The sequence below is a fragment of the Phyllostomus discolor genome, chromosome 6 (genome assembly GCF_004126475.2).
Source record: "Phyllostomus discolor isolate MPI-MPIP mPhyDis1 chromosome 6, mPhyDis1.pri.v3, whole genome shotgun sequence".
In the NCBI taxonomy this organism is placed as follows: domain Eukaryota; kingdom Metazoa; phylum Chordata; class Mammalia; order Chiroptera; family Phyllostomidae; genus Phyllostomus; species Phyllostomus discolor.
In genome coordinates this window covers 63,466,397-63,489,825 of record NC_040908.2, presented here as the reverse complement: position 1 = coordinate 63,489,825, position 23,429 = coordinate 63,466,397, and the positions used below count along the sequence as shown (strand labels likewise).

At 50.3% G+C, this 23,429-nt stretch overlaps 2 pseudogenes; both read right to left on the bottom strand.

Moving 5' to 3' along the window:
- Positions 1–3,211: 3,211 nt before the first annotated feature.
- Positions 3,212–3,729, bottom strand: LOC114498458 (annotated as a pseudogene).
- A 17,411-nt stretch (positions 3,730–21,140) lies between these two features.
- LOC114498459 lies at positions 21,141–22,981 on the bottom strand (annotated as a pseudogene).
- Between the last annotated feature and the right edge of the window lie 448 nt (positions 22,982–23,429).

The window sequence follows — 23,429 nt, the reverse complement described above, 5'->3', positions numbered from 1 at the left end:
TTACAAAGACTGTGTGAAGATTTCTTTCTCCACAGCCTTGTTAACAGTGTACATTATCAACTGGTTGGATTTTTGCTGACCTGATAGGTGAAAATTGGTATCTGTATTTTAATTTACACTTCTCTTGTAAGTTTGATGATTTTTTTTACATTTAATAGCCATTGTATTCTCTCTTTTTTTGGCTTTTTAAAAATATTTTATTGATTATGCTTTTATAGCTGTCCCATTACCCCTCCACCCTGCACACCTTCCACCACCCACATTCCCCTCTCTAGTTCATGTCCATGTGCATAAGTTCTTTAGCTTCTACATTTCCCATACTATTCTTGCCCTCCCCCTGTCTATTTTCTACCTACCATCTATGCTGCTTATTACCCCTGTAACTTTTACCCCTCTCTCCTCCTCCCACTCCCCTGTTGCTAACCCTCCATGTGATCTCCATTTCTGTGGTTCTGTTCCTGTTCTAGTTATTTGCTTAGTTTGTTCTTGTTTTAGGTGCGGTTGTTAATAATTGTGAGTTTGCTGTCATTTTACTATACATGTTTTTTATCTTCTTTTTCTTAGATAAGCCCCTTTAATATTTCATATAATAAGGGCCTGGTGATGATGAACTCCTTTAACTTGACCTTATCTGAGAAGCACCTTATCTGCCCTTCCAATCTAAATGAAAGCTTTGTTGGATAGAGCAATCCTGGATATAGGTCCTTGTCTTTCATGACTTGGAATACTTCCTTCCAGCCCCTTCTTGCCTGTAAGGTCTCTTTTGAGAAATCAGCTGACAGTCTGATAGGAGCTCCCTTGAAGATTTCTGTCCCCTTATCTCTTGCTGCTTTTAGGATTTTCTCCTTCATTTTTACCGTGGGTAATGTAATCATGATGTGCTTTGGTGTGTTCCTCCCTTGGTGGGTCCAACTCCTTTGGGACTCTCTCAGCTTCCTGGACTTCCTGGAAGTCTATCTCCCTTGCCAGATTGGGGAGTTCTCCTTCATTATTTGTTCAAATAAGTTTTCCACTTGTTGCTCTTCCTCTTCTCCTTCTGGCACCTCTTTAAACATTCGGATGTTGGAATGTTTAAAGATGTCCTGGAGGTTCCTAAGCCTATCCTCATTTTTTAAAATTCTTATTTCTTCATTCTTTTCTGGTTGGCTGTTTCTTTCTTCCTTCTGGTTCACTCCATTGATGTGATACCCAAATTTCTTTCCATCACTAGTGGTTCCCTGTGTATTTTTCTTCATTTCACTTATGGTAGCCTTCATTTTTTCATCTAATTTGTGACAAAAATGAACCAATTCTGTGAGCTTCCTGATCACCAGTGCTTTGAACTGTATATCTGATAGGTTGGCTATCTCTTGGTTGCTTAAAAGGATGGGTTCTGGGGCTTTCATTTTTTCTTCTGTTTGAGCCATCTCTCTCTCTTATTTTTGGTCTTGCTGAGCCTGTTATGTATGAGGGGCAGAGCCTTAGGTGTTCACCAGGGCGGGGCACCCCAGTTGCTGGGTTGTGATGCTGTATGTGGTGATGGATTCTGAGAGGGAACAATGGCGCTTGCTCTGTTCTCTGCCAGTTTCAGTCCCTTCCACTGCTTCCCCCAAGCAAATGGAATCTTTCTGGTGCTGATTCCTGTGTGGGTGGACTTGTGCAACCTGTGGGTCTTTCTAATGACCTCTCCTGTGAGGCTGGGAGTCTCTCCCTGCGCCTCGCCCCCCACAGGTGTTTTCAATCAGTGCCCCAAGGCACTTATTTCCCAGCGCTGGGATCCTGGGTTGTGCACAGTGCCTTGCTTCACAATCACTGCCTTGCTGGGTCTGCTGGTTGCCACCCCTCAGCCGAGGTCTGCCAGCTGCTGCTTGTGCACCCAGGCTTTGCCTGTGGCGGTCTTATGTGCCTGGTCCTGACACTCTTTGTGCTTCAACCCCTCTCCGCCCAGCTGCCTGACTCTACTCAGCTGCCCGACTCTGCCCCTCCTACCAGTCTGGATGAACAGTTCAATTTTCTGCCAGTTCTGGTTGTTATTTTGTTTCTAAATTATTGTTGTCCCTATCTTGGTTGTGCGAGGAGGCACAGTATGTCCACCTATGCCTCCATCTTGGCCAGAAGTCCACTGTATTCTTTTTCATTGAGTTATTTCTTTTTTTCCCTCTTATCATATTATTGATATTCTTCTAGAAGTTCCTTGTGTAGTGGGGAGAGTTCACCTTTGTGAGATGAATCGCAAGCCTCCTCTCCTGCAGTTCATCATGTCTTTTAGCTTTGTGTGTGGTGCATTTCATTGTTGGCTTTTAATTGTCATTGCTTTTCTTTTCTTTTCTTTTCTTTTTTCTTTTTCTTTTTTTAACTGAAAGAATTGACTGTTTTATTTTCACATTTCACAATTGTGAAACTTAAGGGCAAAAAGGCACCTACTAAGAAGGGTCCCTGGTGGTTAACTGGACTCAAATTAAAAAAAAAAAACAAAACAAAAAACAAAACAGAGCTTAGCTGCCATTTCTACACAAGGGCCTCTTTTACCAGTGCACTCCAAGGAGAAACCTGTGTTGAACTGCTTGCCTACACTGTGTTCCTGCCACCTGAGCCAGCCCTTATAAGGTTTTCTGGAACCCTATTTCAACAAATAGGATCGAGGCTTTCCCCATCCAATTAGAGTTGCACAGCTCTGACCAATCAAAGTGACCATTCTGACTGATCAGGACAGTGTCTTTTGGGCCAATCAAATTCAGAGGATTTGGAGCCCTTATTTGCATGAGAAAGGACCAACTAGGAACCAGGAAGACTTTTGTCCAAATAAGCCAGCTTCTCTCTGGCTGGGAGACCACATTTTCCCTTTCCATTGAAAACTGAAGACCGCATCTCCTGGGTGCAGCTAAAACACCGAAGTCGCACCGAAGTCGTCTCACCAGAGTGGAGCGGACCGGACCAGCACAGCAGAGCACAGAGGAGACTGACACAGAGCAGAGCTGTGTAGCTGGAGAAGTGCCTGGCCTCAGGGCTGCGTCAGAGCTGCGCTGTATCCCAGTTGAGCTGCTGTACACTGAATAAAGTTTCTTTTTCACTGCATCCCGAATTGGGGATTCCTGTTGGCATTGAATTGACACCAATGACCATCGATTGACACAATGCAAATGAAAATTGCTCTTTTTTTGTCCCACTACTTCCCTCCAAAACTATTATCTCTTTGATAGGAAGAGGGCTTGAATCTTCCTTGTCATGCTGTAGAGAACGCACAGAGTCACAGCACCATGATCTCATGGTGGGGTAAAACAAGTAATGTGAAACTGATAGAAAGAGACTCCACTCTCCTCATCTGTCTGGCTGAATCATTCCTGGCCCAGGGGGCACCATCATGGGATGGGCAGGAGGTCTCACTGGGGGCCCAGGCATCATTGGTATGTGGCCTCCATAGGTGGCCTCGTTTCAGGAGTGCGTCCCACTGGCATCATCCCAGGAGGAGGAGGGCCCATCACTGGCACCATGGGAGGACCCTCGCATAGGGTGCTGGCAGAATAGCAGGGCGAGGAGGACCGGGAAGACTGGGGTGAGGGGCGGTGGGATCATTGCTCCTGCAGCAGGCAGAGCAGAGAATGGAGCAGGAGGTATCTTTCCATGTTGAAATGCTGTGGTTGTTTCATCAGTCAGGCTCTGTGCCTGCTGCTCCTTCCATTTCTGACAATAGCTTTTCACAATCCCTGCACAGTGAGCCTTTCTCACAGCCGGATGGTCATGGGTCAGGTGTTATGCAGTATCTAGAATGACTTGGGCACGTCACCCTGCAGGCTGTTGGCCACTTCATTCAGCCTAATTATCACTGCTTTCAAATTTAAAAAGTTGAAATAATTTCAGACTTTCCCTGTGGCCTTCTCCCAGATTCCCCTACTATTAACACCTTTCATAACATAGTACAATTACTGAAACCAGAAAGCTAATACTGATTGAGTACTGTTAAGAAATCTATAAATTATATTCAGGTTTCCCAGGTTTCTCAGCTAGTCCTCTTTTTCTGTCCCACGATCAAACTCAGGACCCCTTTTGCATTTTGTTTGCCACGTCTTCTTTGTCTTCTTCCACTGGTAACAGTGTCTCACTCTTCTCATGTGTTTCATGATGCTGGCAATTTTTAACAGTCATGGTCAGGTATTTCATGGGATGTCCCTCAATGTGGATGTGTCTAATGTTTTCTCATGATTAGATTAAAGTTGTGTATTTTGGGAGAACAACACAGAACGGATTTGCTTTCTGAGTCCATCATATGGGGCACCTGTTATTAACACTGACCATTTGGTTAACGTGGCGTTTGCGGGGTGTCCTCGTGTGAAGTTGCTGTTTTCCTCCTTATAACTGACAAGTGTGTAGGGAGATGTGTTAAGGTTATGCGAACATCCTATCTTTCCTTAAACTTTCACTCACTAATTTTAGCATTCATCTGTGGATCTCGTTTACAGACAGGACTAGCTATGTAACTTGTGGGGCCCAGAATAAAATAAAAACGCAGGGCCCATTTTTCAAAAACTGGAATTTCAAGATGGTGAAGTAGAGTATTAAACTAAGCATAGGACTTCAGTTACCACTGTGGGAGTCTCTACTTCCCTCATTACTTCTACATTTATTCACTGGAATTTTTCTGTAAGAAAGAGCTGTCCCTACTGCCCCATTTATTTATTTATTTATGAAGTTATGTGGTCATGGTCAATAGGAATTTGCAGATATTTACTCTATGCTTTGGGTTATAAGCTAACACTACTGTTTATTTTGCTGCTCACATTGCTTCGGCTGTGACCACCCTCACCACCGCCACTCACTCGGGGATAGTCTACACTCAGCACCTTTGCTTGTGTGACCCAGTGGGCTCCGTGGACTCCAGGCTCACACAGACCCAGGCTTGGTTTGTGCTCCATGGCACCTAGACATCCGAAGAGCTCCCCAGGGTCCCCCACCATTTCCCTGGTGACTATGCTCTCATGTCTTTAGCTCCTGTTCCCACGGGTGCTGTCTCGGTTCCATGCATTCAGATGGTGAGTCCTAGCCCTTCAGACATCTACAAAGGGACCTGCCCACACAAGCTTGTGGGGCATTGGGGGCTTTTCTGAAGATCTGGCGCAAACGTGGGGATGTGAGGAAGCAGAGGAGGGGCCTCGGCAGCTGGGGACACAGAGGCAGCCCCAGTGTCCCAGGGCCCTGTTTCAGGGGCACCAACCACAGGCTTCCTTTGCTTGTGTGGCTGCTTTCACGGTGTCTCCTCCTTTCTCCCCAACCCCCCACCTCCCTCTCAGGAACAGACCCCTGACTCATGCGAGAGACTTCAGTTCTGCCTTTCGATCTCACCTCACTGGAGGGAACTCATCTGGGAGGCCACACAGAGCATGATTGGAGAGCAAACTTTTATTTATTTATTTATTTATTTATTTATTTAGCTTAGTAGTTCTTCCATTTGTTCTTCTGGGTTTTCCAGTGCTTTCTGGAAAGTCTGCGTTCTAAGGCACTCAGCATGGGAATCAGGGCGAGTCCCAGTGTGGGAGCAATGGAGGATGAGGCAGGGACACTGTGACATCAGCGGGAAAGGATTAGGAAAGGGCAACTTTTTACATTTTTAATTACTTGTTTTTTGGAAATGGCAATGTAAACACAAGGGAAAAATCAAACTGTAGAAAGGACAATAGAGTGAAAAACAAGCCTCTCCCCCACCATCCGTCATGGAGTTCACTTCCCTAAAATAACCACTGTCACCAGCTTCTTACTGATTTTTTTACATGTATTATGTGTATGTACTCTCTGCCTTTAACAAGTAAATGATAGTATGTTCTACAATGCCTTTTCTTTTGTTTTTTAAAAATTTGACAATATTTCTTTACCGTTTTTAATGGGACTACTTATATGCATGTAAACATACATACAAATGCATATTTTTTCTTATATTTGCACAAAAAGCAAGTCTAGGTGACCCCTTCATAAGCTGAGGGGAAGGCTTTGATGGCGTGGGACCTGGGCAGGGTCGGGACCCAGGTGATGGTGTACACAAGGTGTCCTGAGGGCCCCTGTGATTGTTCCTGTTATCTCTGTCCACTCTGTGATGGCTCAGCACCCGGATGTGGCCCTGTGCATCCCTGTGGGGGGGCATGGGCTCCTTCCTCTCGCTGGCCACATCACCTCACTCCACAGTGGGAGTGACATCATGTCAAAGCCTGAAAAGGCAAATGGGTTCTGCTGTGTCTCTTTGTCCTTGACCATGAGACTGGTGATGGGGGCTATTCATTCAGCCTGGGTTCCAAAACAAGATGTTTGAAATAAAGACACAGCCTGACCTACATCTTTTGAGTAATACAGGTGAAAGACAAATCTTGCAGTTATAAACCCTAAAATTCCAGGGTTGTTTGTTACAGCAGCTGCATCTAATGGAAGCTGACTGATGCAGGGTTTGTTCAGCCACAAAGTCCCAGACAGCTCTGAGTGCCAATGTACAGTGTCTATGAACAGTGGCTTCTGTGTTTGATCTGGATCTACCACCAACTAATAAAAACAGTTCTGGTGATTGTTTTAGGAATCCAGACATGCCAGGGGCACTACAACAGCCCACACTTTGAGTGGCAGGGACGATTGCTCTGAATGTTTAGACAGCCATTTGTCAATGTATAACAAGGAAACTAACAATTTTTACTCCCGAAAATCTAGCCCCAGGAAATAATGAGAGATGCACAGGGAGGTTGTTGTGGAGTGATTTGAAAATTGCAAACAATGTCAGTGCCCTGTTGCAGGGCCACGGAGCATGTGCATTATCCTATGTGATGGACACTATGCAGCTGAGGAATCAAGTAGCTGAACATGTAACGGATGACAGTCCTCTTTTAAGTAACACAGTTGGGACTGTGCTGTTGATAATTTGTATCTTTTTCTCACTTACATTATGTGAACAAGCATTTTCTCCTAGTGTCAAATATGTAAGCATGTGTAAAAAGGGGCTGAGAAGAAATAAGCAAAAGCAGTGGTTATCTCTCTCTAGGCAGCATTTTCTTCTTCGTACTTTCTGTATTTCCAAATGGCCCATGATGAGTATGTACCACTTTTATAATCAGAAGTAAATAACTGCTACTTCAAAAAAAGAATTTTCCCGGTCACTTCTAGGGCCATGCCTTTGCATTGTGGCTGCCCAGGGACCTTAATTGGGCTCTTGTCTAAGAATAAGCCTGTGTGTTTAATTAGGTCACTCGCCTGCCGACCTAGAATCCATCCCTGCACAGGGCCTCGCTTGTGCTGCCCCTGCCCGGAGGGGCCTGGGAGGGGCTGTGCACCTGCATTTAGCTCAGTCTGTCGGCTGAGGAGTCTGCGAACTGTCACCCCGAGGGAACTACCACCCTCCTGCCTCCCTAACTCTTGTGCCTCTAGGCCTAGGAGTTACGTCTGCATCCCAGGGCTGAGGTGAGAATCCTGTGACGAAGGGAACTGAGGACACAGTCTGCTCTCAGTAAACGCTGGATGTTTCCCTTGAGACACAAGCTTCCCAGGGCCTGAGATGGGGGCGCAGGAGGGGGGCAGCCTCTGGTGCACCCACCAGATCCAGCATCAGCATGACTTGTCAAATGTCTTTTTAAAGCTGAGGTCCTAAAACTGTTGTACTGACAATCACCCAGGGAAGAGAAGAAGCCCATTCCTGGGTCCTCCTGGGGACAGTTTCACATAAATCTCAGGAGGGAGGTCCACCCACCAGGCTGTCACTCACACTGGTCATGGCCCTCCTTGGCTGGAATGGCCCTCTCCCCTCCCTGCCATTGCCTGGCTGGTTCTCACGTGTCAGAGTGTTGGATTGCTGTCCAGGCGGTTCAGCTGTGCAAACTGATGCTCCACCCTTGCCCCTCAAACGGTGGGCACCACACCGCTGATGCATTAGGCATGTCAGGAATGCAGAATACTGGCCCTACCCCAGGTCTGGACCTGCTGAAACGGAAGCTACATTTTAACCAGACCCACCCCGGGTGATTCATATGCACGGTGAAGTGTTGTAAGAACCTCTGTGGGTCTGGGAGATATGGATCCCAGGTAGGTGAAAGGTACTGCTCCTCTGGAATTCAGGTTCCAGGGCCCTTCAGGAACCCGAAAAGGGGGCTGGAGGCTGCACAGCTGTGGCCTTTGAGCAGCCTCTTCCTAGGCCTCAGGCCCAAAGTGGCATTAGTCCATCCAGGTGCTACTAGGAGAGTGCACAAGGAAGCCACACGCCCCTAGGTGAGGAGCACGGGAAGCCCCTGAGCCCAGGGTCACCAGGAAGGGAGCTGCCTCAGCTTTGCTGTTTCCCAGTCTGTGCAGCCAGTGCGAGGTGGGGCTGCTGTCCTGTTTGGTGCCACAGTTTCTGTGCTTGGCTGAGGTTTTCCCTGCAGTGGGACTGAGAGCAAGCACAGTCCTGTCCCTACAAAAGGCCTGTTTTTGGTGAAACAGAACCCTTCTGTTGTCCTGCTTCTAAATTTTGCTCCAAAAGTCCCAAGTCTGTGATGGAATAGTCTAGTAAAAGCTGTACTTCTTATGCGACTCCTCACTCAAGTTCAAGGGAGTGACATCTTCCTGCCCTCCACTGCTTCCCTACCACCCCCCACAGCGGCTGGGGCTCTGGGTTAGGTCACACTTGTGCTTACAGCTGTTACTGTCCTGTCCCGGAATCAGTGATGGAACTTGAGTCCAGTATAGCATTCCAAGCTGTGTAACACCTTTTCGTCCAAACTGATGCCGGCAACACAGGACTGCGACCTCCAGCCCCGGCCTGCAGCAAGTTTCTCTGACAGTCCTTCCTCCGCCTGCCTCTCACTGCCTGTGTCCGCAGCAAAGCTCTGTCTCCCAGCTCTGCTCCACCCAGGAGTAGTGATGCTGAGCCCCCTGTAGCCAGCCAGCCTCTGTCCCTAATTCTTCCCCCCACTCACCCTTGTCACTGGTCAGTCTGTAAGCAACGTGCTTTATTTCCTGTATATTTTTCCGGGCTCTCACCCCCACTAGTGGCTGGTTTAGGCTCCCAGCATCCCTTGCCTGAGTCACTGCCCCACCTCCGAACAGGCCACTGTGGGCATTTTCTTTCCACACCTCAGCACTGGGCTCATTGCTGCTACATGAAGTTCCTTCTCCTCTACACTAATAAAAACACTACATTTCTTTTTTTAAAAAGTATATTTTTTAAATTTAATTATTTTTAGAGCAAGGGAAGGGAGGCAGAAAAGAGGGAAAGAAACAGCAGCATGTGGTTGCCTCTCGTGTGCCTCCTACTGAGGACCTGGCCCACAACACCAGCATGTGCCCTGACTGGGAATCAAACCTGAAGCCCTTTTGTTCGCAGGCCGGCACTCAATCCACTGAACCACACCAGCCAGGGCAACCGTATATTTCTTTAAAGACCTTGTCCAAGCCTGTGCTCTGTTAAAAAGCCTTCTTGGTGCATTGTTACACGTCAATCCCCTGTACCAGCTGTCCTTGCGTGCGAGGAAGCCCCTCACTGGGGAGGTTTCTGGTGGCCTTGACAGGGGGGTGGAGGGCTCTTCCAGCCCCAGGCCTCAGGTCCTGAGTTGTAAGGCAGCTGTGGGCCAGCTGTGGGCATCTGGAACAGTGTCTCCTACTGTCAGTGGAGGGAGATGTGTGAGGGGTGATGGGAACCAAGCCATCGTGTGCTGGGCCTGGCCGCCCTTTGAACAGACACAGTGGAGGCGTAGGAGTCAAGAGGATATCTGCTCCTGGGCCACCGCGCTCTCCATGGACTGGAGGTGCTGAGTTGGGGGCTCGGGGGAGGTGGGAGGAGAAGAGAGAGCTCCAGGCCCACCGTGTGGGGGCCTGAGACACAGACCCTGCATTTAAAAACATTACATTTAGAAAACAATTTCAAATTTATGAGAAGTTGTGAAAATAAAACATAGTACAAAGGACATGCATTCTTATACCTTTGACCAAGATTTATGTCTGTTCATTATACTCGTGCTTTCTCACTTGTCCCAGCCCAGTACACACAGGTGTGATCACTGAATATCCACGTTTTTTGTCTGAGATGAAGCTGCACATGTCATGACCTTTACCCTAAATACTTAGGTATTTTCCAAGAACAAAGCTTTTGCTTTAAAAATATATGTATGTATATTTTATTGATTTTAGAGAGAGAAGAAAGAAGGGGGGAAGGGAAGGAAGCGCCAACCTGTATTCCACTCATTTGGGCACACACCAGCGGCCTCCCACCCACCTGCACCCTGACCGGGGACCATACCAGCAACCCTGGCACACCGGGCAACACTCCAAACACTGATGTCACCAGAGCATAGTGTCAGCTTTACAGAATTATATGGAGACAGCACTTTAACCCACCATCCACAGTCCAGTCTTACGAGTTGATAACGTCCTTAGCATCACAGCCAACTCCCTGATTCAATGTCTAAATGCAGAGCTCGGTCCTGTCTCTTTAGCCCCCTTTAATCTGGACACCTCCTCAACCTTTCTCTGTTTTTTTATGACACTGAAAAGTCCAGGGACCTTGAGCAGAGGTGGCTCCCACCAGTGGATGAGAGTACAGATGTTGGTGCCCAGCTTCTGGGTACAGTCCCCACCCTGCCACTCATTAGTTTGTAACAGTGGCTGATGTGCTTAACTCTTTGGTGCCTCAGTTCCGGCATCTGTAAATTCAGAATAACAGCAGGCCCACCTCATGGGGCTGTAACAGGGCACACGGGATAAGCAAGGCACGGATTCACTTACTGTTACTATGACAAGCCGCATTTTCCTGACGGGGTTCTGAAGTGGAGCAAGCCCACAGGTGTGTCGGTGGCACAGGGTTAAAGGCCAAGAGGACCTGTGACAGCCTGAGGTTCTCCCTGGCTAGACCTGCAGTTAGCCAAGCGGCTCTGGAGTGTACCGGCGGCGGCCGTGTCCTGACAGCAGCAGAGATCAGCACAGAGTAGGTGCTGCCTTCCCAGCAGTGCCAGTGCAGGTCCCACCAGGACCCTCCAAGAAGCGATCGCCACCTACTGGCTACCAAGTGCAAGTTTGAACATAAATAAATCCCATATTGTTCGTTAGCTTTAGGAAACGGCTAGGAGAAGACCAGGAGAAATCACCTGAGGATTTATGGTACACCTCATCACCTGAGGTGACTGAGTGTACCTGAACATCACTAGATGACTTCCCTGTCCTCAGGTGAAGGGAAGCTTGGGGTAGACCCTCAAATTCAGCTATAAGAAGTAATGCCCTGGCAAGTGTGGCCCAGCAGATTGAATGCTGGCCTGTGAACCAAAGGGTCATTGGTTTGATTCCCAGTCAGGGCACATGCCTGGGTTGTGGGCCAGGTCCCTAGTAGGGAGCATGCAAGAGGCAACCACACATTGATGTTAATCTCCCTCTTTTTCTCCCTTCCTTCCCCTCTCTAAAAATAAACAAATAAATACATGAAAAATTAAAAAAAAGAATTAAGTTTCATTTTTGCACATTTGCCATGCTAACCCCCAGTGGGAGGGATAAGGAACTTCCCAGTGACTTCTCATAACCAGGTGTTTCCCCTCCTTCTCTGTTTCTGATATGGAGGAACCATGCAATATGGAAAAAGGCACTTTTTAAAAAGTGTCCCTGAGATGAGCAGAAAGCACAGAATCATAGATGAAATGAACTCTGGAAATGTTCCTGATTGCTGAAGTTTGATTCTCCTCTCACACCCTCAATAAAGGTTGTTATTTATATTCCATCTGTCTGTTCATTCAGTTTCCTATTCATCCATCCATCCATCCATCCACCCATCTAACCATTCATTGATCATCCATCCAACCATCCAATCATCCATCCAATTATCCAATCATCCATCCATCTACTCATCCATCCGTCCCCTCCTCTGTCCGTCCACCCACTCAGTGAGCAGCACAGCTCCTGCAGCCTCCCAACTCTTGCTTCATCATCGTAGCAATTACTCATCTGGCACTGCCAAGGAACTATTTCCCTGAGTTACCTTTCCCCCAAATAATTCTCACTCCTTTAAGATTGCCTAACTTCATTCAGTTTAGCCATTTTGGAAAGAAAGTTTTCTAAAATGCACCATTAACTTGTCTTTTTAAAAGAAAAAGGATATGCCACATCATAGAATTCTTTCTGGATGATTCAGGTCAGACTCTTAATGGAAGTCATAATGCTTTGTTGTAAAGGCAGTAATGTGAGTCCTCAGCTCTAGAGCAAATAGTTCCAATTTGCTTGCTTTGGTACTTTTTTCCTGATTCTGAGATTCTAGTTGTCTGCCACTTCTTATAGCTCTGGTATGTTTCTGGACACTTTTTTAAATGGCCTTGGGCTGATAACAACTATGCCAAAATTCAATGTAAAGTAAGAACCCTGATTGATTGATTGATTGATTGATTTACGACTCTTATTTTTTTAAGTACCTGAGTCTTCTGCTTTTGTAACCCACACATTGGCTTCATTCTGGGTTCTTGGCTGCATAGGTGGCTAAGGTCCTTGGGTGCATAAGGCCTAGAATGGAGGTGGTGTACTACAGATGAATTGTTCTTCTTTAATCATAGTTTCTTTCAGAGGTGGGCCTGGCGGGCTCCTCCCCCACAGGGGACGGGGGGGCCCAGGGTGGGGCTGGCTGGATCTGTGGTGTTCCAAGGGTTTGAGGGAGAGGGGAGATGCTGGGTCCCACAGATAGCATGCAGTGGCTGGGGAGGGGACTTCTGGTGGCGATGGCCAGTGTAGTTGGGGAAGAGCCAAGGGACCCCAGAGGGAAGTTGAGGGGCCTGATCTCTCAAGGCCTGGAGGGGACTGGCACCAGCGGTGAGACAGGCACTTGGGGCTGCGGCGGGGGTCTCAGCATGTAAGCACCCTGTTTCCTGACCTACTCCACATAACACAGCAGCCCCGAGAGTGGCTCCATTAAATAGACAGATATGGTGACACTCGAACCACAGACAGACGCCTGTCCTTACGAGGGTGGGCAGTGATGTGTCAGATGGACACACTGACTACACACACTTTGGGGGAGCAGAATGCTCCTCGCTTCCCTCCACATGGTGTGATGGACATGTCGTCTTGGAATTCAGACACTTCAGGAAAGTGACAGCCCCTGACAATCAAGGCCTTGCTCTCAGAGATGCCCATGACACACTCCCCATGGTGAGACATGAGCTACAGCTTCTCTGCATGTGTGAGCACATATGTGCACACACGTGCTCACATGCATGTGCTCAGACACAGTCAGACCCAAGGACATGGCTCTGGCTTTTAGAGTTTGGGGGCTGGTGGGCTTATCCCAACGTCCTCCTCCCCTGCCCCCTAGTATTTTTGTCAACCACAGCCTAATCCTGAGGAAGATCTGCTGCCTTGGCTTCAACACGGATTACACTCTGGCCAGTAGGGAGGGTGGGAGCACAGGGCACTGGGGGTTTCAGTCCCAGAGTTTCCACTCCTTTTCCAACTGAGGACTGTGGCCTGGGCTTCCCCCATCTTGGACATGCACATGTGCACACACATGCATGTGTGTGCACTTGCACTTCTGTCTTAAGGAGAAGATCCCGGAGGACCTGAAAAATTACACGGAGAAGGGTGTGGGTGGCCAAAGACCCAGGGTCATGACCAGGCCTGTCCCCTTGTCCCCTCATCCCCATGGCAGTGGGGCTGCTCCCCTTCCCTGGCCTCCTCCCTCCAGATTTGGCCAGAGCCCACACCTTGGCCTTGCTCTTGGACTTCCTGCCTGGACGGGGCCCCTTCCCAGAGGCTGAGACCTAAGAAGGGGCTCCCAGGGCACCTCTGGGAGGCAACGACCGGGGAGTTGCTCTGCCTCTATTCCAGGAACAAATCCCTGCCCCGCTGGGCAGGATGAAGGAGGCTGGGGAAGTGTTCCTGGCCGCCACCGGCAGCTACAGCTACACCAGCATGAGCGCACATGGAGGAGTGGGGCCCTCATTTCCTTCCCAGCCCTGGGGGAAACTGAGACCCTGCATGGAACAGTGAGGGGCAGGGGAGAACCAAGACCCTGCCTGCTACCCCCACCATCTGGTTGGCATTTCAGGGTCAAATTTTTGGCCTTTCAAAAAAAAAAATCCTTGCCCTGACTGGTGTAGTTCAGTGGATTGAGTGCAGGCCTGTGAACCAAAGGGTCATGGGTTAGATTCCCAGTCAGGGCACATGCCTGGATTGTGGGCCAGATCCCCAGTAGGGGGTGCACAAAAGGCAACCACACATTGATGTTTCTGCCCCTTTCTTTCTCTCTTCCCTTCCCCTCACTTTAAAACTAGCTAACTAACTAACTAACTAAATAAATAAAATCTGTAAAAAAATCCTAATCTGATATATGTTTATTGATTTTAGAGAGAGAGAAAAGGGGTGAAGGCAGAAGCATCAATACGAGAGAGAAACATTGATTGGTTTCCTCCCATACACACCCTGACGGAGGATGGAACCTGAGACCCAGGCATGTGACCTGACTAGGATCAAACCCACAACCTGTGTACGTCCTTGTGTATGGGCGATGCTCCAACCAACTGAGCCACCCAGCCAGGGTCAATTCTTGGCCTTTTAGAGTCTCAGTGGAATGAGCAATTTTCTCATCATTTTGCTCCTGTGGTCTCCAGTGGGATGAGGGCAGAGGCAGGCAGTAGCCCCTGGCCTAGCCAAGCTGGGTACTTTGGCCTTTGCTTTGCCCCTGTCAGGCCATTATGCTTACCTGTTTGGCACTGGTGAGGTGAGTGCCTTGTGCCTGGCTGGGTGGGCTGTGCCAACGCCTGGGAGGGCTGGGGTGCTCAGGGCCTCCGATGCCCAACTCTTCCCTCAGAAGAAGAACCAAGAGTGTGAGAGGGGTGTGTCACATGGGTGGGCCTCCCTGGAACCCTGCCCCAGGCCATGGCGGGAGGGGGAGGAGGAAATCAGAGGTTTGGGAAGGGGCTCAATGGGAAGGGGCTTGAGAGCAAGATAGTCTGTGGTGGGCCTGGCTCAGGGGGAGGGGGGCAGTGTGTGAGCCAGTGTCATGGGCTCCGACTCCATGGCTGTCAGGTGTCCCTGGGAACCGACTTTGCTGTGAGGAGCTCTGGAGGCTACTGCGGAGCCCACAAGGTATCTGACACCACGCCTCGCAGGTGTCTTTTCCTGTGCCCATGGGGCTGGTGTGTTGAGGGCTAAGTGCCCTGGTTCTCATCTGGCTGGGAGGCAGGAGAGCACGGTAACAGGCTTGTAACTCAAGGCCTGGATGCCCTCAGCAGCCCAGGGCGTGGCTGAGGTTGGGTGGGCGCAGGCCAGGCCGGGTGGGCAGGAGCACCTACTGGATGAGGATGTGTGAGCCGTGGCAGGATCAGGTTTTCCTGACTGGGTGCATGTCTGCATGCGCCCCTATGCCCACTCCACAGGCTGAGGCCTCAGCTGGGCCCTGGAAGTCCTATTTAGACCTCATTGTAGGGAATGGTGCAGGAGCCATTGCCTCCGTGACCTTGAGACCAGGCTGGGGGAGGGAGCCCACCGTCAGGCTTGACTGTGGCTTGTCTCTGAGGCAGGAAACAGGGGAATCTATCAGGGCCCTTGGCCTCCCCTTCCTCCTATGCCTGCGATCACCCTTGCTGCCCCAGCCCTCGCCCTCCCTGACCAGTGCCCTCCGAGAGGCGAGCTCGGTGTGGGCACCTACATGGGGCCCCATCAGCATTGTACTGTCTACTCGGGAGATACCAGATGCCACCCATCCCGTCCTTTGACTTGCGGCCCATGTCTCCAGCCTACCATCGGGACAGGGAAGGGTTGTGAGTAAGTCTGTCCTCCACTGTGGGCAAGGTTGTTGGACATGGTGTGTGGTCTTCTCAGAGTGCGAGGAAAGGACATCCTGTACGTTGGACACCACATCTTTGGGGACATCCTCAAGACCTGGGCTGGTGGGCTTCCTGGTGGTTCCTGAGCTATCCCAGGAACTGGGCATCTGGGCCCGAGAGAAGGGTGAGCCCTGGGGCTGGGAACAGGTGAGGAGTTTGCCTCCAGCACAGAGGCTGTCCCATTGTCACTGTCCCCTCTCCTGTGGGGGGTTAGCAGTGACCACTGTCCCCTCTGATTCACGAGCAGATCTATTTTTATGCGCCAGGAAACAGAGACCCAGAGAAGTTAAGCATCCTGCCTAAAGTCACACAGTCAGCAAGGGCAGAACTGAGACTCAAACCCCTGTCTCCTGACTCCAGAGCAGGGAGAAGTTTCTGTGACCTGGGCTTCCTCCCTTACCTGACCCCCACCTCCCCACCTGCTCTGAGGGTGTGTAGTGAGTGGAAGGTACTCTCTCCACGCAGAATGACCTGAAGTATCCTTGGAGTCAGGAGTTGCTGTGATCCCAAACAGTCACTGTGTGTGAGCTGGTCCCCTGACTGACACCATATTTGTCCACGGGGCTTATGCTGTCCCTGTTGCTCTGGGCAGAGTGTCGCTGATATGAGCAAGCAGGTGCCTAGGCCCCTGGTGACCCTTCACCATCCTCACCACATAGCTCAGTGGGGCCTGGGGCAGATGAAGGGTGCAGGGCTGTCACTCACCCGACTGTCCCCATCCATTCTCAGAGTGGATAGAGGAGCTGAAGGGGCTGGACTTGCACCTGGCAGAGCTGCACTGGTGAGAGGCCTGCAGCCCCACGGGGAGCAGAGAGGGTGAGGGTGCTGGCCCACGTGCAGGCCTGGCAGCTAGGTCCTGCCGTGGCTGTCGTGAGTCAAGACCTGTTTCATGCTGTGCTTTCCTAGTGAACTGGACCCTGGAACTGCTTTCATCCCCTTGGGGCCACCCACACTGTGACCTCTAAGTCCTTCTTCCTAAGCCACCCAGCACGACTCAGGTCACTTGCCTCTCACACGTGTGCACACACCCAGCTCAGTGGCCCCACTGGGTGCGCCCACCCCCACGGGGTCAGGGCGGCTGTGCCTGCAGCTGGGAGGTCCAGTCACACACCGGAGCCATCATGGGCTGCAAGTCATCAGCTCCACCAAGAGGGAGATTTGGGTAAGAGCAGGTGACCCGTGAGGAGGGAACAGACCCCAGTGAGGGGTGGGGTGGGGGGAATGGGAAAGTGGGGGTGGGATGGGTATGGGCCTCGCAGCTTTCTATCCCAGGCCCCAGCCCAGTCATCTGATTCTCCCAGCCTCCACGCACTTCCCTCTGACGTTGTCAGGCAGCGCCCTCTGCTGGCCCATGTTCCAAATGGCAGCAATGTGCTCTGCTGTGGGGTGATTTGTGAAACGTGGTTCCGTCTTCCAATTGTCACCATTATCGCTCCTTGAGAAGCACCTACCTGCTGGGTGGGGCCTTCTGCGGGCGATGGGCAGCTGATCAGTGTCTGGAGTGGTCAGGCAAGGGGCCTGAGATGATGGGTCCTGGGAAGAGGAGGCAGGAAAACATCCTCTGTGGCTTACTGACCAACCGCCAAGGACATTCAGGGCATCTGGCAGTCAGGGCCAGCTGGGGCCAACAGTGAAGAGTTTGAAGTGCTGTGTACCATGTGACCCTACCACAGCGGCAGGGTATGGGTCGGGCAGGGCTTGTCACCTTAATTTTCCAGAGGAGGAAACTGAGGCTCAGAGAGGAGAACAGCATGCTTTCTGTCGCTCTGGGAGTAAATGTCGGACCAGTTATTTAAAAGCAAGGCCTAGTGACAAGGAGGGGCCAGTAGGGGGCAGCAGTGAGCTGGGTGCGGGCTTCTGAAAGCCCTCTGTGGGTATGTCCAGGGTGGTCATTCTCCAGGGCCAGGCAGGTAACGGGGAGGAAAACAGGGAGTGAGGCCCTTGGCAAAGTGCCTAGCCGCTCACCTCCCAGGGCCCCTGCCAGCCCGTCACATGTGCGGCCACTGGGCTTGAGGAACACAGCTCCTTCCCTGTGGTGGGTGAAGCCTCAGTGTCTCTGGTGATAGACCCAGGCGACAGACCCTGGCCAGCAGGTGGGCTTGCCCATGGGTGACCCAGGCCCAGGCGTGATGGACTGTCTGCCAGAGAGTCACACAGGAGCTGGACCTGTGCTACGGCGCCATAGGCAGCCTTTCCCTTGTGGTTTCCGCCAGCCACTCTTGTCCAGACAGCCGACTGGCCGTGAAGACCGCTACATGGTTGTCTGCCTCCACCTCTTGCTCTGCCTGCTCAGCTCGCTGTACTGGGAGGCCCTGGAGCTGGTGGGTCCCTGCAGAACTTCCCCACGACTCTGACATTCCACCCCGGAAGGACCCCGTGGGCCCCAGGCTCTGCTGGGGAAGATTTTCTCACGCCAGCCTCATCACTGCTTTAAACTGAGACCACAGCATCTTGTTATTCTGTAGTGGACGTGATGATGGCAGCTGCAGGAGGAAGGCTACAGTGGGTCCCTCTCCCCACAGTCCACACATGAGAACTGCGGAGGGACATATGAAGCACCAGATGCGCCAGTGACTGCTGCAGCCGATCTTCCCCTGGAGACCACTAAGGAGCAGGGGCATGGTCAATGCAGAGCCGCACTGAGCAGGCAGGGACTTCTTCCAGCCAAGTGGCATTGTTTTCATCATACAAGATGTGGCGTCTGAGGTCAAGGACCTGGACCTGGACCTGGACTGATTTTCGGGACTCCTGCCTGCTTCCCTTGCTTCCCTCAGCTGACCACATGGTTGAGGAAAGGTGTGCCTGAGTGTCTCCCCTGTTTCCTGCACTGGGCTCAGTGCTTTCTTCTGCTTAGTGCTCCAAAGAACCCTGCACACTGGTCCCCTTATCTTGGTTTCACCACTGGCAAAAGGGACGTGCAGAGGGATATGTAATTCAATGTCATGCTGCTGGCAGATGAAAGCCAGGATTTGGACCTAGTGCTATTGACCTCAAGGGACTCGTTCTATCAGCCACGCCACACTGCCACATGCTGGGGACTGAGTTGTCACAGTGCAGCCTCTATCTCTGGGCTTCCAGGTGAGTAGGACTGGAGAATTCTTGAGGGCAAAGCCGAGGGTCTGGGCAGAGTTCTCTGTGCTGCCAGACGTTGCTGCTAAAATAAAGACCAGAGGGTGGTGAAGGAAACAGGGAAGAACCAAGTGAAATAGTTAAAGAAACTGGCTTTTCCCAAAATGAAATAAAGGAAAATATTTAGGGAACCAACAGTGACAGTAAGGAAACCAGGACTCAAAGCAACAATCTGGAACAAAAGAACAAAAAAAAACATCCAACCAGAACAGAATGAAGAAACAAGAATTCAGAAAAGTGAAGAGAGTCTTACAAACCTCTGGGACAACCTGAAATGTTCCAATATCCAAATTATAGGTGTGCCAAAAGGAGAAGAACAAAAGCAAGAAATTGAAAACTTACTTGAACAAATAATGAAGGAAAACTTCCCCAGTCTGGCAATGGAAATAGACTTCCAGGAAGTCCAGGAAGCTTAGAGAATCTTAAAGAGGTTGAACCCAAGGAAGCACACACCAAGGCACATCATCATTAAGTTACCCAAAATTAAAGACAAAGAGAAAATCCTACAAGCAGCAAGAGGAAAGGAGACAGTTACCTACAAAGGAGTGCCCATCAGACTCTCAGCTGATTTTTCCAAAGAAACCTTGCAGGCAAGAAAGAGCCAGAAAGATGTATTTGAAGTCATGAAAGGCAAGGACCGACATTCAAGATTGCTCTATCCAGCAAAGCTATCATTTAGAATGGAAGGGCAGATAAAGTGCTTCCCAGATAAGGTCAAGTTAAAGGAGTTCCTCTTCACCAAGCCCTTATTATATGAAATATTAAAGGGACTTATCTAAGAAATAGAAGAAGATAAAAAACTATGAACAGTGAAATGACAACAAACTCACAACTATCAACAACTGAACCTAAAACCACCCCCCCCAAAAAAACCCAAGCAAAAACCTCCAAAACAAAAACTAAGCAAACAACTAGAACAGGAACAGAATCAGAGAAATGGAGATCACAAGGAGGGTTATCAGTTGGGAGGGGGAAGGGAAGAATGGGGGGGAAGGCACAGGGAATAAACAGCATAATTAGTAGGCGTAAAATAGATGGGGAGAGCCAAAAATAGTATAGGAAACAGAATTCAAAAAGCTTATATGTTGGGAGTAAAAGGGAGAAAACTGTACTTGAACAATGATTAAAATAAAAAAGCTTATATGTACAACCCATGGACATGAACTAAGAGGGGGGCAATGAGGGAAGGTTGTGGGGTGCAGGGCAGAGGGGGTATAAAGGGAGAAAATTGGGAAAACTGTAATAGCATAATCAATAAACTATACTTAAAAAATACCTTTCATTGGGGCACTGGGTCCGACAGGGCTAAGAACCAAGGCTCTAAGTCCAGATCCGCAGTTCTGCTCAGCCGGGCCCAGCTGACCGTGTTGGTGCCCCGCCCACTTTTGGCTGAGCCATCCTAACCCATCCCTGCTGTGGGAGAGGTTGCAGAATTACCAGGGCAGGACTCCTGCTTTCCACCCCTTTGCCACGTGTGCTGCCTGAGTTCCTTCGGCCTGAGATTCTGGCTGTCATGAGTGGCAGGCTGGCTCCTGTGGCTACCCTGGCAGTCTTCAGGCTTGTGTTTAAAGTGTCTCTCATAAGTTCCCTTTAGCTGGTGTTTACTGAGCTACTTTCCCATCCCAACCAGCAGAGGGCTGCACACACTCCTGTCAGTAGCTGGGGCTTCTCTGGGGGTGCATGGCTTGGCTTCCTTGCCCCTCATCTCCATCGCAGCCCAGAGGAGGGCATTTGGCACCTTTTGTACCCCTGGCTGGGAGTCACTGTGTGAGCTCGGGAGGAGAGGGTCCATACCGGTTTTCTCTGTTCCTGACAAGACACAGAGAGCGTCCAGGGCCAGGGGAGCTGCACTGAGGCTGGCTGAGTCCTGCACCCGGGTTGGCACCATGGGTTGTCCTCTGCTCGAGATATTTTTCAGATAAAAGGAAAAGTATGGAAGAGAGAAAAAGCACCCTGTCGATATCTCCTAGATGTGACAGATTTGGAGCCAAGAACTTCTTTTAGGGGGAGGAAGTACTGCGTAGTCTGGAAGCTGTCGCCTGGCCTTTGAGCCACTGGAAATGTATGTAACAAGTTCCCTGATTGCATAATGTTTCACATGCAATTTTTTAATACACATTTCTTTATTTCTCTTTCTTTTTTTGTGAATTTTATTTTAATTATTGTTTAAGTACAGTTTTCTGTCCTTTACTCCCTCTTTTTTTGAAATGGAAGAAATTTTATTGGGTGAGGGAATTTGTGGGAGGCCTAAGTGCTGGACACTGGGCCATGCTCGAGGTACACTCTCTGTGTGGACCCACCAGTGAAGCCCCTGACACGGACAAAGATGCAGCCAGGTGTGCCATGGACCTGGGCCTGGGCCTCTTCCCGAAGATGCACCATGGCACGGCAGGGGCAGCCTGCCCTGGCATGAATGGAGAGCTCCTTGGGCACACACCGCACTGGCCACTGCCCAGCCTGGTTAGTGTGGCTAACAAAGGCGTGGTTGCTGGGGGTGACAGACCGGATTCCAGGTCATAGAGGTGCTCCTACCAGGGGCATCCACCTTTTGCCAGTTCCATTATCTCCCCACTTGGGTCCACCTGGAATTGCTGGGCCAGGGCCTCTTCCAGCGAGGCCTGCACTGGCAGCGGCTGTGCTGGTTGAAGTGTAGCCTCTGCAGAAATTCCTCTTGACCCCTCCTCGGTGTGTTGGTTGGGCTGGTTCCAGATGGGTTCTGCTGGGCAACCCCCTCCCTCAGCGCAGGGGTCGGCTCTATCCAGGCTATCCCACTGGGAGGTCACATTCCCTGCTGCAACCACTTCCTTCATGAAGTTCTCATACATCTTGTCATAGAGGGCGCCCACCCTGCTGTCTCCTTTGTTAGTGCCCAGCAGCTTGTGTCCGAAGGGCAGGTAGATGAGTCCAGTGCTGCTCAGCTTGGTCGGTCATGGCTTTCCAGGGTACAGGAAGCTCATGGCCTCTGTGAACGACCTCTGGGGATGCTAATGTCTGTTTCTCTGAGGATGTACTCACCACGCACGTCTATCGCAATATCGCAAAAACCCAGTTTTTGGGGGTCCCAGGTCTGCACTATCTTTGCATCCCTGCACATTGGTAAGAGGTCTAGCAAGGTGAATGCCAGGGCCTCATCACAGTGGACCCTGCCCTCGTGCATCCTGGTTCTGGGGGTGCCATGAGACTGCTTTGGGTAGTTTGGAGGGCAGGAAAGACTCCAGGCTGAGCATGCTGTTCAGGACACGGAGGGGTGGCGGCAGCAACAGTAGGGGGAGGAGACCACGCAGGAAGCAACTGGTACGTATAGCTTCCCCTGCACACAAGGGGGCTCCTTGCACATTTATTTAAAAAATAGCATTTCTGTGCACTCTTGATTCTATTACTGGTGATAACAATAATACCTAATTGGCTGTAGATGACCTCATTCTAGGTCACTAGGAAGACAATAAATGTGATAGCTCAGATGTCCTTGAACTTAAGGCATTGAAACATGTAAGTCATGCTCGTGATTTAAAACGTGATTGTTACTTCGGTAGGTGCTGCTCTGTGTGGTATTAAACCCCAGCCTATCCTTGTTCTGATGGCACTGTCACTTGTTAGTGGCATCATCTGGGATACACGGAGGCTTAGGATGAGTGCATTTGCGTTTGAAATGACAAAACTCTTGAAGGAACAGGTCTGTGACATAGCTTACTGGTGGCATTTTGGTGGGTGAACCAGGGACACATTTGGCATATCTGAAGATAGAAAAGGGGCAACAGCCAGGTGCTCTGAGCTCTCGGTCAAGTGTGACATCTGCACTTCAGGTTTGGAGCCATTGAGGCCTTTCCTTCGTCCTGGGCTCCCTGGGCCTGCCCAGGCGGGGACCACGTGTCCCTGGCCTGTGTCTCTGAACACTAGATTCCCACTCACTGGTACAGGGTGGCATTTTATCAGGGGAGACCAAAGGTCCTGCTTTTCTGCAGAGGCTCCGTAATATGTTCAGTAGCTTAATCTACAAAAATCAACTCTTAGAATTCCCTCTTGGGGTAGAGAATGCAGAAGGGGTGCGGGGGACGAAGAGCCTGACAAAGCAGCCCGAGGGGCTCTGAAGAAAAGTGAGTGCAGTGCAGACGAGCAGGAGGGGAGGCTGTGGGAGCAAGGGCAGAGGGGGCAGAGGCCATTTCCCAGGCTCCCCTGAGCTTACCCTGCCTCTTCCCCTTAAACTTATTCTTCTTCAGGTCTCAAGGGGCCTCCCACCTCCCTGAGGGCGCCAGTTCCCTCTCTTAGTCCCTCTCCCAGGAACCTCTTTCTCAGGATTGTCACACCTTTACACTTGTGATTCTTTAACATGCATCCTCACTAGACTCCTGGCTCCCTGAGGTCAGGTCACTTGGCTCATCATTGTATCTCTGGCATCTGCACCCACAGTGTCCTGTGTTTTACTGAGGGAACTGTGACACCTGGTCTATTACCCTGGGCCAGCTTGTGGAAGTGCAGGGGACAGGGTGTGCCTTCCACTGCCTTTCCCCTCTCCCCTGGCTGCAGTGTGGTGGTGGC